The sequence below is a fragment of the Sceloporus undulatus genome, chromosome 4 (genome assembly GCF_019175285.1).
Source record: "Sceloporus undulatus isolate JIND9_A2432 ecotype Alabama chromosome 4, SceUnd_v1.1, whole genome shotgun sequence".
NCBI lineage: Eukaryota > Metazoa > Chordata > Lepidosauria > Squamata > Phrynosomatidae > Sceloporus > Sceloporus undulatus.
Window position 1 is genome coordinate 23,581,691 of NC_056525.1, and position 15,387 is coordinate 23,597,077.

Genomic DNA, 15,387 nt, shown 5'->3' on the forward strand with positions numbered 1-15,387 from the left:
TGAGTTGCAGTTTATTACTCAACAACGTCTTATTTCTCCTGTAAGGATAAGGAAACATATTCTTTAAATACACAGACAAATTGTTCCTTATAGGCCAGCATTGTATTGGAAATGCTTAGCTGGAGAAAAGAAGGTTGTACCTGAATTTAACCCTCCTCCCCACACACAATGAGTTGGTGATGGAAAATTTTCACTATCCAAATGTCATGGAAGCTTTTCTGAGTTGACTTAGAACCTGATTTTAATCTGTGTAATACAGTATTCTTGTTAATAATAACATATAATTAAGACATCCCTTAAAAATCCATAATGTTAATTTAATGGAGAAAATCTAATACACTTCTATTGGAATTTTTACGTTAAATTAACTTTAACGGTCTTTTAATGGATGTCTTAATTAGATCTCATTATTAACGTGAATATTCCACAAATTAAAATTGGGACCTGAAAAGTTTTAATAGCAAAAAAGTTAAAAGAATCATTTTTAAACAGAAAGCTTCCTTCTGTCCCCCATTTCAAGACATCTGAAGCAAAACCAGAATTTAAAAATAGGTAAAGAGGGTTGGTGTGTTTGATGGGCTTTTTCATATTACTGAAGAGCTATACAAATTCTGTTGTCAGTAAGGGACATGTTCACCACTGTTTGCATTTTAAAGTCTTAATATACATTTTGAAAAACACATTTTTTTGTTTTTGTTAAAAAAAACACTCTGTTGCATACATCTTCACATACAGAGTCGTGAAAAATTTTAAATTAAAAGAGAAAAGAAAGACACCATGAACCACAGACCTGAAAAACAACCAATTTTCAACAAATCTTTGGCAGCAACATGGTTAACCATAACTATTTGAACAACTTGCTGGGAAGATTAACGCTGTTCCGGGTTTTTTTGGCTCAGAATCTGTTTTAACTTAATAATTCTTCTACTTACAGTGATGTATTGATCCCTAGTGCAATGACTAGATTGGGCAACCCAGGTGCATCAGTAATAGCTGCACCGAGTTGAAACATTTCCTTTAGACAAACTATCCCAAAGGGGTTATAAATAGGAAACGGACATTACCATGAAAAGCAAAGCTTCCACTGTGACTGCATCTTGTGGAACACACTTGGACATTAAACTATGAAGAATTATACTTTTTTTTTCCTGTCGAGTGTTACAAATTGACAAAATAAGTACATCAATGTTTTCAGTCATTATCCTACTTCAACGGTACTTTGTTTTAGTGACAGCAAAAAGGGACAGTGGAGACCAGACAGCCTCAGTGCAGTTTATCAATGAAAATCTAATATCGTCCATAAGCAGGGGAGTGGAAATCAATACTTCATTACCAAATTGTTAGTGAGGATGAAGAAGAATAGCTGGAGATTTTTATTATTCTTTTGGCAGTCTTCTCAGTCCGGGTTGTTGGAAGTTCAATGTCAGAAGTAGCACAGCAGGCGGAGGCGGGATCAGAGTGGGCAGTCAGAGTGGGAGAGCTGGGGCTTAAGGCATTTGTCCTGCAATCAGAAATAATAAAAATAACAATGCAGGCAACAACTTAATAACTGCTTTCCCACTACCACTTCTCCCTTTTACTTTAAAGTCATCTTTTGAATTAATGTATCTTCAATTGTTCTACTTTTGGAGGGACTGAATATGATAAAAAATCAGATGCACAGATGGACAAGCAGAACCTGGGAAAGTTACTTTTCTGAACAACAATTCCCTGAATACATAAGCCAACATGGCCAGTGACCACATTGCCTGATGGATTTTGGAGGTTGTAGTTAAATAATAATAATAATAAAAGTAGGTCTCCCAGACTCTGAAGACAAGTTGACTACAAAGTTCTATGTGGATTAAAATAGGGTACCTCTAGAACTATTTGACTCCAGTTTTAATACCATAAAACTCTGTTATGGTCATTATCTGCATTCTTCTGACAGCTGAGACCAAGCACGTCCAGTATATAGATCAGATCTGCTCTGTGTGATATCCAGTTTATGGAATACTTCATATGCATGGGCACCTATCACAATGACTTTTCAGCAGCAGGTGAAAAGTATAACCAGAACTTTCAATCCATTACATCTGAAGTTTTCTTTCTGTTGTGCCTGCCGACAAGCTAGGCTGTAAACAGAATCCTAAAATTAAAATTTGGGACCACCAGTGATTTGCAAAAGTTGGAACGCCATCTGTTATGCTTTACTAATATACTATGTTTTTCTTTATAGATATACAGTTGGTGGGCTGGGGGACATGTGAATCTCTCTGGAGTGCTATTGAACTGAAACTCCGGTTATGCCTCACCATTGGTTGTAATGGCTAAAGCTGATACAAGTTGCAGTCTTGCAATATCTGGAAAAGTGTTCCTGAGAAGCTTGAGCAACAGTCGAAAACACCTGAAGTACCAAAGTTGGGGAACCAATGACTTATAGAATCTTTGAGCCTCTCTCCTGTTTAAGCACATGTGAAAAGTAGAAATGCAGTTTTACATACACCTCTCAGACTATAATTCAATGGATGGCCAGGCAAGAAGTTGGGTTTATAACTATGTTTCTGGTGTTCTGTCATGGTTGTGTCACCTGTAAAGAAAAGTGTTTGGTCTAAAGTGGATTTTCAGACTTTTACACACAATTTATTTTTTTAACAACAACAACAACACAGCAAACATTTAGAGTTTAAGCTCTCCCCCCACCCTCCCTTCCACAAATGTATCTCTTTGGTGTCATATTTTCAGATTTAGAAACTTTAAACACATAGTTTTCCTTGATTTCTTCAACTTCCTCATAACAATATAGGTTCCATCCTGCTCAACTGTTGCTGTGTACTTCTTTCTCCAATAGACCCAATGCTTGATATTCTGTTTATTTTCTTTGTATTGCTTATTGAAATTTTTGTGAACATTTTGTGGAAAATAGTCAATCTCCATAACCCTTTCCTAGCTGATGATCATGCCAGACATACAACATAAGCCCTCCTTCCCCACTCCTCTCTTAACCTCATCCCTTCCTTTGGGCAGTAAAAATGGGTTAAACCATTTACTACAATGAGCTGTGGACAGCCAGCATGGCGTAGTGGTTTGAGTGTGGGACTATGACTCTGGAGACAAGGGTCTGATTCAGGGACGTAGCCAGGATTTTGGGAAGGGGGAGGCTTGGCTGCTGCATCGCCATGCACATCACAGACACACGCGCCATTCATTGTATTCCAGTGTGCAGCTTCCACATAAGGTTTAAATTAAGGAAGGGGGCGGACCCCACGGACCCCCCCCCCAGCTACATCACTTTCTGAATCCCCCTCAGTCATGGAAACCCACTGGGTGACCTTAGGCAAGTCACACTCTCTTTGCCTCAGTGGAAGGCAAAAGCAGACCCTTCCCCAAATATTGCCTAAGAAAACCCCACAATAGGGTTGCTTTAGGGTTGCCATATGTCAGAAATGACTTGAAGGCACACAACAACAAAGAGCTTCAAGTACATGAGCTGCTGGTTGTGGCAATATATTTAATAATGAATAAGATAAGGAATAGGTAAGAAAGAAATGGAGGAAAGAAAAGGGGAAGAAGTAATAAAGATTATGGCCCATATACAATTGTTACATCCAGCTACAAGAGACTCACTGAATTAGTGGGAATTTGCAAGAGTATATATATATATATAAATATATATACAAATATATTTATTTACTTCATTGTTTGCTTAATTAAAATAAAATAAAGATAGAAAAGTGGAATTGCACTGGGATAGTAGCATATGGCTGAATCCTGTCAGGCAATGTTTTGACTGACCTGTAGCTGGTCTGTAGTCCACCCATGACTTTTCATTGTTGAGCGAAGCCCATCAATAGCTGCCGATCACGCTGCCATAGCATTAGCTCTCCTGTGCAATAATCTTTCAGCTGCAGTTCCAGAATTGGGCAGTCATGTAGTCTTAGTCACCTCCTCTTTCTCCCTCCCCTTTCCCCTTGCTAGGAGGGAGTGTGTTCCACTGTTGAACAGCCCTTACTGTCAGGAAGTTCCTCCTAATGTTGAGGTGGAATCTCTTTTCCTGCAGCTTGCATCCATTGCTCCAGGTCCTAGTCTCTGGAACAGCAGAAAATAAGCTTGCTCCCTCCTCAATATGACATCCCTTCAAGTATTTAAACAGGGCTGTCATATCACCTCTTAATCTTCTCTTCCCCAGGCTAAAATTCAATATACATGTAATAAAGAGTGCTCCCAAACTGGTATGTGTGTTTCCTTTTATTAATACAAATGGTGTAAGAACAGGGCTCTCAGAAGTCATAGTCCTGTGGTTACATCCCAAAGTGATAAAGTTCTTGGTAAGTTAACACACATATAAGGTCCATATTAGGTCTCATTCTAGTTGGGATAAACCATTAGATTTAGATCATTGCTTACTTAAAATGTTAAAGCCTATAAAGCCCTAAATGGCTTGGGCCCAGGGTACTTGGAGGACCGCCTCTCCCCATATAGTCCGCCCCGCACACTCAGGTCGTCTGGGAAGAATCTGTTGAGGATCCTAATAACGAGATATGTATCAACCTCACAAAGGGCCTTTTCTATCTCGGCCCCTGGGATCTGGAACACCCTTCCTGAGGAACTCCGCTCCGCCACCTCCCTGGATCTCTTTAAAAAGAGACTCAAGACCTGGCAAGCCTTCCTCGATGCTCCTTGATGATATATGACTCCCTCCTATATGTACAGCATTACCGAGCACATTTAGCTGGCCTGGATTTGATGTATGGTTTTAATCTGTATTCTGAAATGTTTTTATTGAAGTTTTATTTATATATTGCAATTTTTATCCTGTATTTTGTATTTGATATTGCAATTTTTACCTGTATACCGCTATGATCAACATGGAATAGCGGTTTATAAATAAAACTTATTATTATTATTATTATTATTATTATTATTATTATTATTATTATTATTATTATTAAAATGTTATGTTATACTGGTTATGTGACAATATAGTTTTATGCAGTGTTACAGTACCACAAGGTCAACTATGCTAATGAGTGGGGAATGAGGAAAGGAGGCTTCAGTAGGTCTGGGGGCCCTGGAATCTTCTGAAATCTTCATGGATTGCCTCAAATACCCCAAAATGGGGAGGAAAGGTGGTAAGTGACCAGAAATCTACTTCTAATTTTGAATACCAGATTTTTTTTTAAAAAAAAATGTTAATTCAGATGTGTGTGTTCTGCCACCTATTTCAAATGCAAATCACTGGTGCAGGAGGTTTACACAAAATGAACAGAACTGAGGCAAATAACAGGTTTGTTTTGTTGTTGTTGTGTGCCTTTAAGTCATTTCAAATTTATGGCAACCCTAAGTTAGCCCTATCATGAGTTTTTCTTGGCAAGAATTGTCCAGAGGAAGTTTGCCAATGCCTTCCCCTGAGGCTGAGAGGATATGACTTGCCCAAGGTCACCCGGGGGTTTCATGGCCAAGAAGGAATCAATTCCTGGTTTCCAGATTCGTAGTCCAACACTCAAACCATTATATCATACTGGCTCTCAAATAATATGTATTCCAATGATATACTAATGAGTTTGTGAAAAGTCTGATGGAGCAAATTCAAGCAAAAAGGAGTGCAGCAGCTTGTGGGATGGCTTGTGAAACAGGTTGCACAATCCTTTGTACACCAACTCATAAAGCAGCTTAGGAAATGGCTTCTGGAACAGCTTTTGCAATGGTTTGTACAAACAGGACCAAGTATTAGGAGTGAGAATTATGCATGGGAGATAGTACTTCTGCAAGCAGTAGATGTTTTTTGTTCATGGAATAACACCCCTGGATTTGACCAAATGTAACCTTTTCACAAAAATAAGAATTGAGAAGGTACTATAAAACTGGACAAGAATGGAATGTTTTCTTGATATACAAAGCAATAGGTTGTGCTATCAGGGGAGGTAAGAAGAAAAATTTATTATGGGGTTGCATTCAGATCTAGCCAACAATAAATGTAGACAAAGGTGGGTTTGATTTTATTTTGGTACCTTTTATAGGATCATGTAATGGTGACATTTCAACCAGTTAAAACTGGTAATGCCCATTAGCTGAAACAGGAAAGTTCCCACGTCAAGGACAAAATCCCATTAGAGTGCTTGTATCAATTTAGCTTTATTTTATAAAGGCAAACTGAATGCTGTTCTCATCTACAATTTAAAATAATTTGCATGATTTGGAAGTGTCATGATATAGACAAACCATTTCTAAGTGTCTGATTTGCAGTGATCCTAGGACACCAGTCCTCTAGCAGCTGGCCATTACAGATCTCCAAAAATTAGGATACACACACACACACACACACACACACACACAGTCCCCAAAAACCCACAGTCAGCATGGCCACTAGCTGTCCCCAAAATGTCATTTTCCCAGGCTCTGCTACCCCAAAGTTCTGGGTGCTGGTGTTCCTAATACATCCCTGTGATCTCTTTAATGTCTCATTCTGACAGTTTTTCAAACTACTTCTCCTTTTTCTAGTCCCTTTTGAAAGCCATTATGATCTAATGTACATGCTGATTATTGGGCAATAATTGCACTATCACATTCTAGTTGGGTGAAGTGAAATGATGACTGCCGATCAGCTCTATTACAGAATTTGCTCATCAGGTGAACACAGTGCTTGTCACTAGCAACAATTTAGTAATGAGCTTTTGCATGTGAGGGCTACATGGAATGCTGATTTTCCCAAAAGGTAGAGGGTTGGTTAGACAACAAGTGGATAAACTGGTTATGCATCATTGCCAACAGTGGATCTGCATTTCTGTTCAGTGTCATTTGGGCTACCTTAAAAGAAGAGGAGTAAAAATGTACTTTCATTTGGAAAATATAATCAGTTACATTATCCTATATAATCCACAAAAAACACAATTGTTGATAACCAATACTGGCTACTTAGTTACTAGTTATGTATGTGAACGAGTCTGTCAGCTGCTGATTTGGGCACAAGGAAGATGGTTTTCTGGCCTTCACCCACTACTAAATAAGGCTGCAACAAGGAAATGTGATGAGGTTCTGCTTCTGATGGTTCCAGCCTCACTTGCTGGTTAGAGAAGGCTTGAAATGTCATCCTCCTTCCACCCTGATAGCAGGTCAACACATCTCCTTCATCTAACGTGGTTTCTGGCTGTTATGGTGGTTTGGGGGGCATTTATATAGTCTTACAGTAAGCCTATCTAGTCCTACTGAATATAGAGTAGTTACATATCCATAATTCTAGGTTACGAATATGTAACTGCAATACAGATTGCCAGCCTGTGTATTTTACTTTTTACTGTTGTTTCTCCCCCACCCTTCCCTCTTTCCCTTTACTTTCCTTGCTTTTCCTTTCCTATCTTGTCCTATTCATCTGGCCACCAATTTTAATTGTCATACATTTTGATTACATAGCTGATTGTTTCCTAACTTCCCAGATCTTGTGGTTTCTTTGCTTTCCAGCCCTTGTCCACACAGGTTCTTCTGCAAATAGTTTTATCCGGGGGGAGGGATGGTATTTCACTTCTTCTATGCATAAATATCCTGCTAGTTTCACTCCCCTGGCAAGGTGTTTGTGAACATTCCATGGCATCACACCCACTTACACAATCATTGTCAAAGGCTTCAGCATTACCATTGCCCATGCCCAGAAACATACTGCAGTAGGTATGTACTGAAGCTATATAATGTTGAAAGTAATCAAATCTACATAAGTGTAGAATCCTCTGCCAAAAGAAGTCTTTCCTTACTGGGCTACATGAGGTCAGGAATGGGTCAGGAGTATATCAAGCTAATATGTTTTTACTAAGCTATTTTTTAAAAAAAATATTTTTCCTTCACTTCCTTTTGATGCTGCCATGAAATTTTCTTTGCTCATCACTGACAAGTCTCCTAAATGAAACATCATATCAACCTTTCTCTTGAAAAAGGAGAAGTTGGCACTGCTATGGAGATCTCAGGAATAGGAATCAACCAGAAAACTGGAAGAAGAAGATACCCTTCTGTCAATTTCATATATGAGAGAGGCCCATCTTTAACTTAGAGGCAGCTTTTGACATACTGTAGCATATCTTTAAAAGAGCCAGCATAGCATAGTGGTTTGAGTGTTGGACTGCAACTCTGAAGACCAGAGTTAGACTCTCTTGCAGCCATGGAACCCCATTGAGTGACCTTGTTAGCCTCAGGGATTTGAAATGGCAAATATCCTGTGAACCAATCTTGAAAAAAAAACATAAGGTTGTCTTAGGGTTGCTATAAGTTGGAAACTACTTGAAGGCACACAACACATAGTATATCTTTGCGGTTGTGTGCCTTCAAATAGTTTCTGATTTATAGTGAGCCTATTGCAAATTTTTTTGTCAAGATTTGCTTAGAGGATGTTTCCCACTGACTTTCTCTGAGACTGAGGCCTTGGTTCTGCAACTGTTTATCTCTTTCAGGATAAAGTCAGGTATTATTACACGTAAAATGCTGCCAATGCCACTGCCCAGCTGAATCTTAGCTAACTTCTGGCTAGAATCTACATTCAGCCAGAATGTTTTCAAAACTGGAAAGCTCCTGGTTTTTGCAAATTGGCCGGCTGAGTGCAGCTTCTAGCCAGAAGCTAGCTGGGATTCAGCCAGGCGGTGGTATTGGTACCATTTTGCATGTGATAATACCTGACTTTATCCCAAAAGAGACTTCAATGTGGCAAGGATAAGTTGGGTTTTTAAGTCATGCGATAAACTCCTTTGTCTGTACAAGCCAAAAGGCCCAACCCCATCCATTTTGGCCCAAACCCCAATTCTGGCATGAGCAGCCTAGACAATGTCTAGCATGTTCTTTACCAAAACCAGGGGAATTATTAAAACATGCCTCTTACTCTGAATATTCTGGGAAGATCCAGAGCCCTCCATTTCTGCACCAGGGCAGCTGACTGCATGCTGCTGCTGCCAGTTGCTTTTTCTAATATTGGAACGAGGTGCCCAGACATCTGCATATTGCTGGGCGCCTCGTTCTGATCTCAGAATGAGGCACGCATGGCAGTGGCAGACATGCCAGGTGGCTGTCCCCATGCAGAAACAGAAGAACAGATAGCATGGGAAAGTCAGGGTAGCTCGGAGGCCAGGATACCCCAGACAGCCCTCAGAGTATCCTGGTCAGTGCAGACAAGACCTGAGAGAGTATCTTGCCCAAGATCACCCAGTGGGTTTTCATGGCCAAGCAGGGATCCAAATCCTGGTCTCCCAGAGTCATGGTCTAATACTCAAACTGCTACACCTTGCTGGCTCATAGTACATCTGCCTGATTCAATACACAGTTGAGTCACACAGATGAAAGCAGATTTTTTGACAGTTGTGGTTTCTTCTGTCCATATGATGGAACAAGCATGTGTCTGCAAAAATCACCTTCCTAGCCAACTCTTAAAGGTAGAAGAAACCCACACAGTGTTGAATCCATCAATTGCAAATCCAAATAACATCTCTCTCTGAGTGTGTGTGTGTGTGTGTCAGAAAGAGAGAGAGAGAGAAAGCAAAAGAAAGAAGGAGAAAAAACTAAGCAATGTGTGCTTTGAGATAAAAAGTGGAATATGGAGGCTCCATCTCATTATTTTCATGGCTAACAGTCATGGCTAACTTCATCAAGAGTTTAATTGATGTTAAAATCTTATATTTATATTTATATTAATTCTTGTTTTTAAATTTGCATTGTTTTAAATATGGTGTTAACTGCCTTGAGTCCCATTGTTGGGAGAAAGATGGGATAGAAATGAATATAACAACAATAACAATAGTAATTGACAGACCTATTCTCTGTGAACTGGAGAGATTATATCTCAGTGGTAGTGCTTTACTTGCATCAGTTCTATGATGGAAGAAAGCTGAGATATAAATGCACTATTTTTTTTAAAAAAAATATCAAAGTAGTCTAAACTAAGATCCATAGTATCCTGGCCCACATACTACATTGTTCCTGTAAGCAGGATGGACTGCTCCCATGTGGGGCTTTGCCAAAATAATGTCTGTCCTGAATATTTGATACAGCCAACAGCCAACAGGCGACAAGGCTAAGTGGGAATCCAGGCCTTTTCACTCTAAGATTATTTCCCACTGCGATACAAAGGCCTTCCTTCCCCCCTCTCCCCAGCCAAAATCTCTGGTGGAAATTAGGCTATGAAAAGGGACTCTGCATCTTTTGAGTAATGAGACTGGGAAAATGGGAACGCGTTTTCCACTCACTCATTTCTCACTGTATGGCATTCCGATTTCATGACACTTCATAATAAATCATTGCTTATCACTCACATGGGAACGTAACACGGCTCAAGTTAAGATTCGTTAGCGATAGTAAAGAAGAAACATGAATTGCTCTATATCAAAGCTTTTTGATCATCTTCCGGCCCGCTGCAGGCACTCTTTTTTATTGTTATATTTACTGTAACTGTTGTTTAAGGCATAAATAAAAGAGGAGGAAAGCACAGAAAATATGAATAATGTAAATAAATTTATTTGTCTTATTTATGCATTGATGTAAGCATTTGGCAATTACTCTGCACAGCAGTTTGTATCCGGTATCAGAAAGAAAAGTGAAGGAGGGAGGGAGAGAATGACTGCTGCAAAAGCATACAGATCTAATACTGGGAAGCTATTAATAGCATTAAATGCCAATACCAACTTCTTGGTGTGTGTGTGGTGGGGGAGGGGAACCCGGTGCTGCAACTATTTTCCAGAAGAAGGCCAGTTTACAAAAGCACTGAAAAGTCCACCATCCACTGTGTCCATGAGACAGCCAAGCATCACTTGTGAAATAACAGCTGTGGGAACAAGTTTTTCACTCCTACCAGTTCTCAATTTTGCATCCTTAAAGCAAACCCTGCAAAGGCCCCAATCTGGCAGGGACAGTCCCAGTTAATCCTCTTTCATGCCCACTTTTTCAGCTGCGTTTAAAATGTCTCAGTTTCCCTCTCCTCCTCCCACTTTCCCACTTTGTCCTGAACTTGTGTCATTTGTTGGAAACTTGAGTTCAAAGTGCAAAGGTAGTTCACATTCAGCAGGGAAGAGCGAGGAGAGGAGGTGTAAACCATCTTTGGTACTAGTTTTAGGGGGGAAATTGTGATATAAATAAAATTAACAACAGTAAGAACAAGTGCAGCAACCACATGGAAGAGCTAAGAGAAGCTGGGATTCTTAGCAGTATTGTTAATTTTTTGTGTTTTTTTTGGGCTATGTGGCCATGTTCGGGGAGAATTTATTCCTGATGTTTCACCTGCTTCTGTGGATGGCATCTTCAGAGAATGGTAGCATGGAGGTCTGTGGGGTATATATATTGTGTGACCCTTGGTTGAAAGGAAGTGATTTACATGTTAATTTGTGTGTTAGTCTGTTGGTGAATGGTAAGGCCTCAGGATGGGACTGGTAGCCAAACTTTGTTTATTTTCAGGGTTTCTTCTTTCCTGTTGAAGTTGTCCAGGTGTTTGTGGATTTCAATGGCTTCGCTGTCGATTCTGACCTGATAGTTGTTGGTATAGTTTTAAGCCTATTAATTTGCAAGTTAAAGGTCTGCCCATTTACAAATTGATAAACTGACAGTTGATGGGAACATGACAGAAGGCCTTCTCTGTGGCTGCTCCCACACTTTGGAACTCCCTTCACAGGGAACCCAGTATAGGTCCTTCTTTGTTGTCCTTTCAGTGGCAGGTTAAGACCTTTGTTTTCCAACAAGTCTTTGCAAATGGATTTTTAGCAAGAAAAGGGCTTCTTGTGATGCTGGACTGTTTTAAATCTTTGTTTTAATGTAAAATTTTAAATGATCTCCATTCTATTGTTGCTTAATGCTCTTTTGATCTTAATTTTGTATGTTTTCAACTACTGTGCATGCATTTTATCGTATTTTCTGCCTTTTTGAGTGCCAATCTGGGAAAAAGGCCAGATATATTAAAGTGATGGATGGACAGATGGAGAAAGAAGAGAGGCAGTGCTATTTTGTAAAAGTAGCCTCAGTTTCTCCAAGAAATACCAATGAAAGTCCTAAAGATTTTTTCCTTCTCTGTCAAGACTGCAACAACATGCATCTTTCACCTTTACTGCCTACCTTTCAAAATCAGCCAAACTGTTTTTAGATCTTACTCAGGCAGGTGAGCTATGTTCATTATCTAGTAGCCATTAGCTGTCAAAGCCCATTCAGTAAACTCCTACACCTAGCCAACTCTCTCTCTTTCTCTGATGAGACAGAGCAATACATTCAAAAAGCACTTTGGGGTTATTATTACTCATAAACTGAACATGTCCTGGCAGTGTTATGCTGCAGCAAAGAAGGCAAATAATATTTTAGCTTGCATTAGAATCTTAGGGGCAAAACAAACCACCCTGAAACAGCACCTGGTTGATGTCACGAGTATGCCATTGGAGCACCAGTAAGATAAGTGATGCACAGCAACATCTGTACGTTGCACGTCTCTTATGTTATCATGGCGGCACCTGTGTGGACGGGACACCACCATGATGTTGCCGCCCGTATGGACTAGGGTTCTGGAGCGTGTGGTTGCTGCACGCTCCGGAACCCTAGTATCATTGGCGGCACGCCACTTCGGGCCCATCTGTCCAGGGCCCTAGTTTCCAAAAATAAGGGAAGCGATAGTCCCACCATATTTGCCTTAGTTAGGCCTCATCTGGAGTCCTGTGTTCTGTTCCAGGCATCTCTTTTAAAGTAGGATATAGACAAGATAGAGCAGGTTCAGGGAAGGACAAAAAGGATGATAAGAGGTATGGAGAATGACACGTCTAAGGAAAGGTTGAGGGAGGTGGGCATGTTCAGCCTGGTAAAAAGAAGACTGAGAAGTAACATGATTGTACTTTTTAAATATCTATAAAGGGCTGCCACAGAGAGAACAGTACAGGTTTGTTCTTTGCTGCCCCAGAGGATAGGACCAGGTATAATAGTTTAAAGTTACAGAAGGGTAATTTTGATGGAACATTAGGAACACTTCTTGACAGTAAGAGTAATTGGGCAATGGAACCAATTACCTCGAGAAGTGGTGGGATCTCTTTCTCTAAATGTCTTCAGAAAGAGGCTGGACAGCTACCTGCTGGAGGACATCTAGTTGGGTTTCCTGTATTGAGGGGGTAGTTTGGACTGTATGGCCTATGAGACCCCTTCCAACTTTATGATTCTGTAATCTCTAAAGGGTATGTAAACCATCATTCATATTTTAAACACAGACGTGAGAAAACATGCCCCTATCTAAGCCCTTTATAGGTTTTTAAAAATTTCGCTCTGCATTTTTATTCATTGCTTTCCTGTAGATTATTTTTTTTAAAAAAAATACAGCTGATTTTAAAGGTATTATGTATTTATTTTAAAAATAATTATATCATTGCATTATGTGGTATCATCAGTGCTTTCCATCCTGAAAGGCAAGCTTAGAAACCTACTAAGATAATCACACAGTGATCTTAGCCTGATTACTTCTATATAAGCCTATATAAGTCACTGATGGTACGATAGGATTTGGTAATACATCTCTATGCAACTGTGTATGTGCCCTTGCCTTTGTGTGGCTGGTGTATCCATTGTTAGTGGGGTGAGAAATGTATTCTGGGTTTTTGGTTTGGATTTTAAAATTCTCCCAAGTGCTGAATTAAAGAGGGAAGGTTAGGCACTTTGGCACCTTTAGTGAGAGGCAGTGTAATCTAGTGGTTGGAGCACTGGAGTCTCTGCAAATCCTTGCACAGGCTTGAGCTGTATATGTTGAGTTTCTAGCATAGTGTTGCAGTATGAGTGTTGGACTGGGACTCTGGAAGACCAGAGTTTGAATCCCCATAGAAATTCACTCAGTGACTTGGGCAAGTCCCACTGTCTCAAACCTCAGAGGAAGGCAATGGAAAAACTTCTTTGAATAAGTCCTGCCAAGAAAAATCCTAGGACAGAATCACTATAACTTAGAGTTGACTCAAAGGAACATGACAACAATAAATCCTTCCTTTAAAGTGTGGGCCGGGAGTGGATTCACTACCTTGCCAATATGGAAGTTACCAGCCACCACTGATATATATGTGTGTGTGTGTGTGTGTGTGTGTAGAGGAGGTATGCATAAGAAGAATTAATCACATGTTAACTTGGGGTTTAGACAATCCATTGCTAATTTTATCATAAAAGATGGCAGGTCAGCTATTGAAACAGGGGATAAATATTTGACAATGCTGTTAAGGCAACTTTGCTAACGATTCTTGAACAACTTCCAACCAAGGTCTAAATGTCTTCAATATCCATAAACAACTCTATACTGTCCAATTAGGAAGACAAAGACATAGAGGCATGTCAAGAAGATTTGCATGGCTAAGTGTCTGAGATCACAGAGATGATGAGGGATTGTTTGAGGGGGAATTTCAGGGTGGGGGAAACGAATAATGCACACGAAACGGATGACTATCATTACAATATTACAGTGTCTTACACCTTCCCAATTACCGGCAGGTTTCATTAATTACAGCAACATTTCCCTAATAGAATCCCCCCTCCTTTTTTTTTTTTTTTTTTGCCTTATCACCACCTTCCCTCTGTCTACATAAAAGGCACAACTCAGCAGCCAATCACCTATGAAAAAGTGGGCCTGCTTGAATGGAAATGAGTGAATCCATGGATAAATAAACAAACCAGAAAGCAACTGGATCTGAAATAAAGATGGCAGCAAACCGGGTGGTGATTCAGATCCGTTGAGAGCTCCAGAAGTAACAGTGGGTGTATTTGGATATTTATTTGTTGTTTTTTTTAAAAAAAACAGCAATCTCTAAGGGAGCAAACAACAGAAGCAACCACAGGGGATTTGCAAACTGACATGCTTAAAAGCAAAGAAATGGAAAAGAATCCCCCCCCCCCAGCCACCATTCCAGATGAGTGCAGAAAAGTATAGGCAGAGTGTAAAGTGACAGTCACTTAAGGAGAGCTAGATGGAAGTTTTGCTAGTCAAGATGGTAGAACCGTAGAAGCTGAGAGGCTGTGCAGCGATACCACCAACTTAGTCCCATTAAATATAATGTTGGGAGCATTTCTCCTGCTGTCATCATGTTACTATCAACAGCATTATCTGTATCAACTGCTTTTACAATTATTCTTAACTCGCCTTGCTGTAAAGAGTCAGCGACAGCCTGAGTTCGTATTCATTTTAAATACGCCAACAGGAGTGTAGATCCAAAACCTTCAGCTGCTAACAAAGCAAAACAAGACCAGAAAAAGTCCAGACAAACATTTCCCAATTGTCATCGAAAGTGTTCCCCCTCATTCCCATTCTATGGGCAGCCAACTGTTCCCCGTGATTTCTATTACATTTTCTACCTATTATTTCATGTAATGGCATTCCTTAAATTTTAAATTAGCTCCAAAGAATAAAAATAATTGAATTCCTGCTGTTTTGTGTACATAGAGGGTGACAGGAGC

At 39.8% G+C, this 15,387-nt stretch overlaps 1 long non-coding RNA gene across 1 annotated transcript in view; it reads right to left on the minus strand.

Annotated features, from left to right (window-relative positions):
• Positions 1-873: 873 nt before the first annotated feature.
• The window catches only part of LOC121929372, a 133,894-nt gene continuing 119,380 nt past the window's right edge, over positions 874-15,387 (minus strand). The window contains exon 3 of the long non-coding RNA XR_006103660.1: positions 874-1,501. This is a non-coding gene — a long non-coding RNA (uncharacterized LOC121929372). The remainder of the gene's footprint in view (positions 1,502-15,387) is intronic.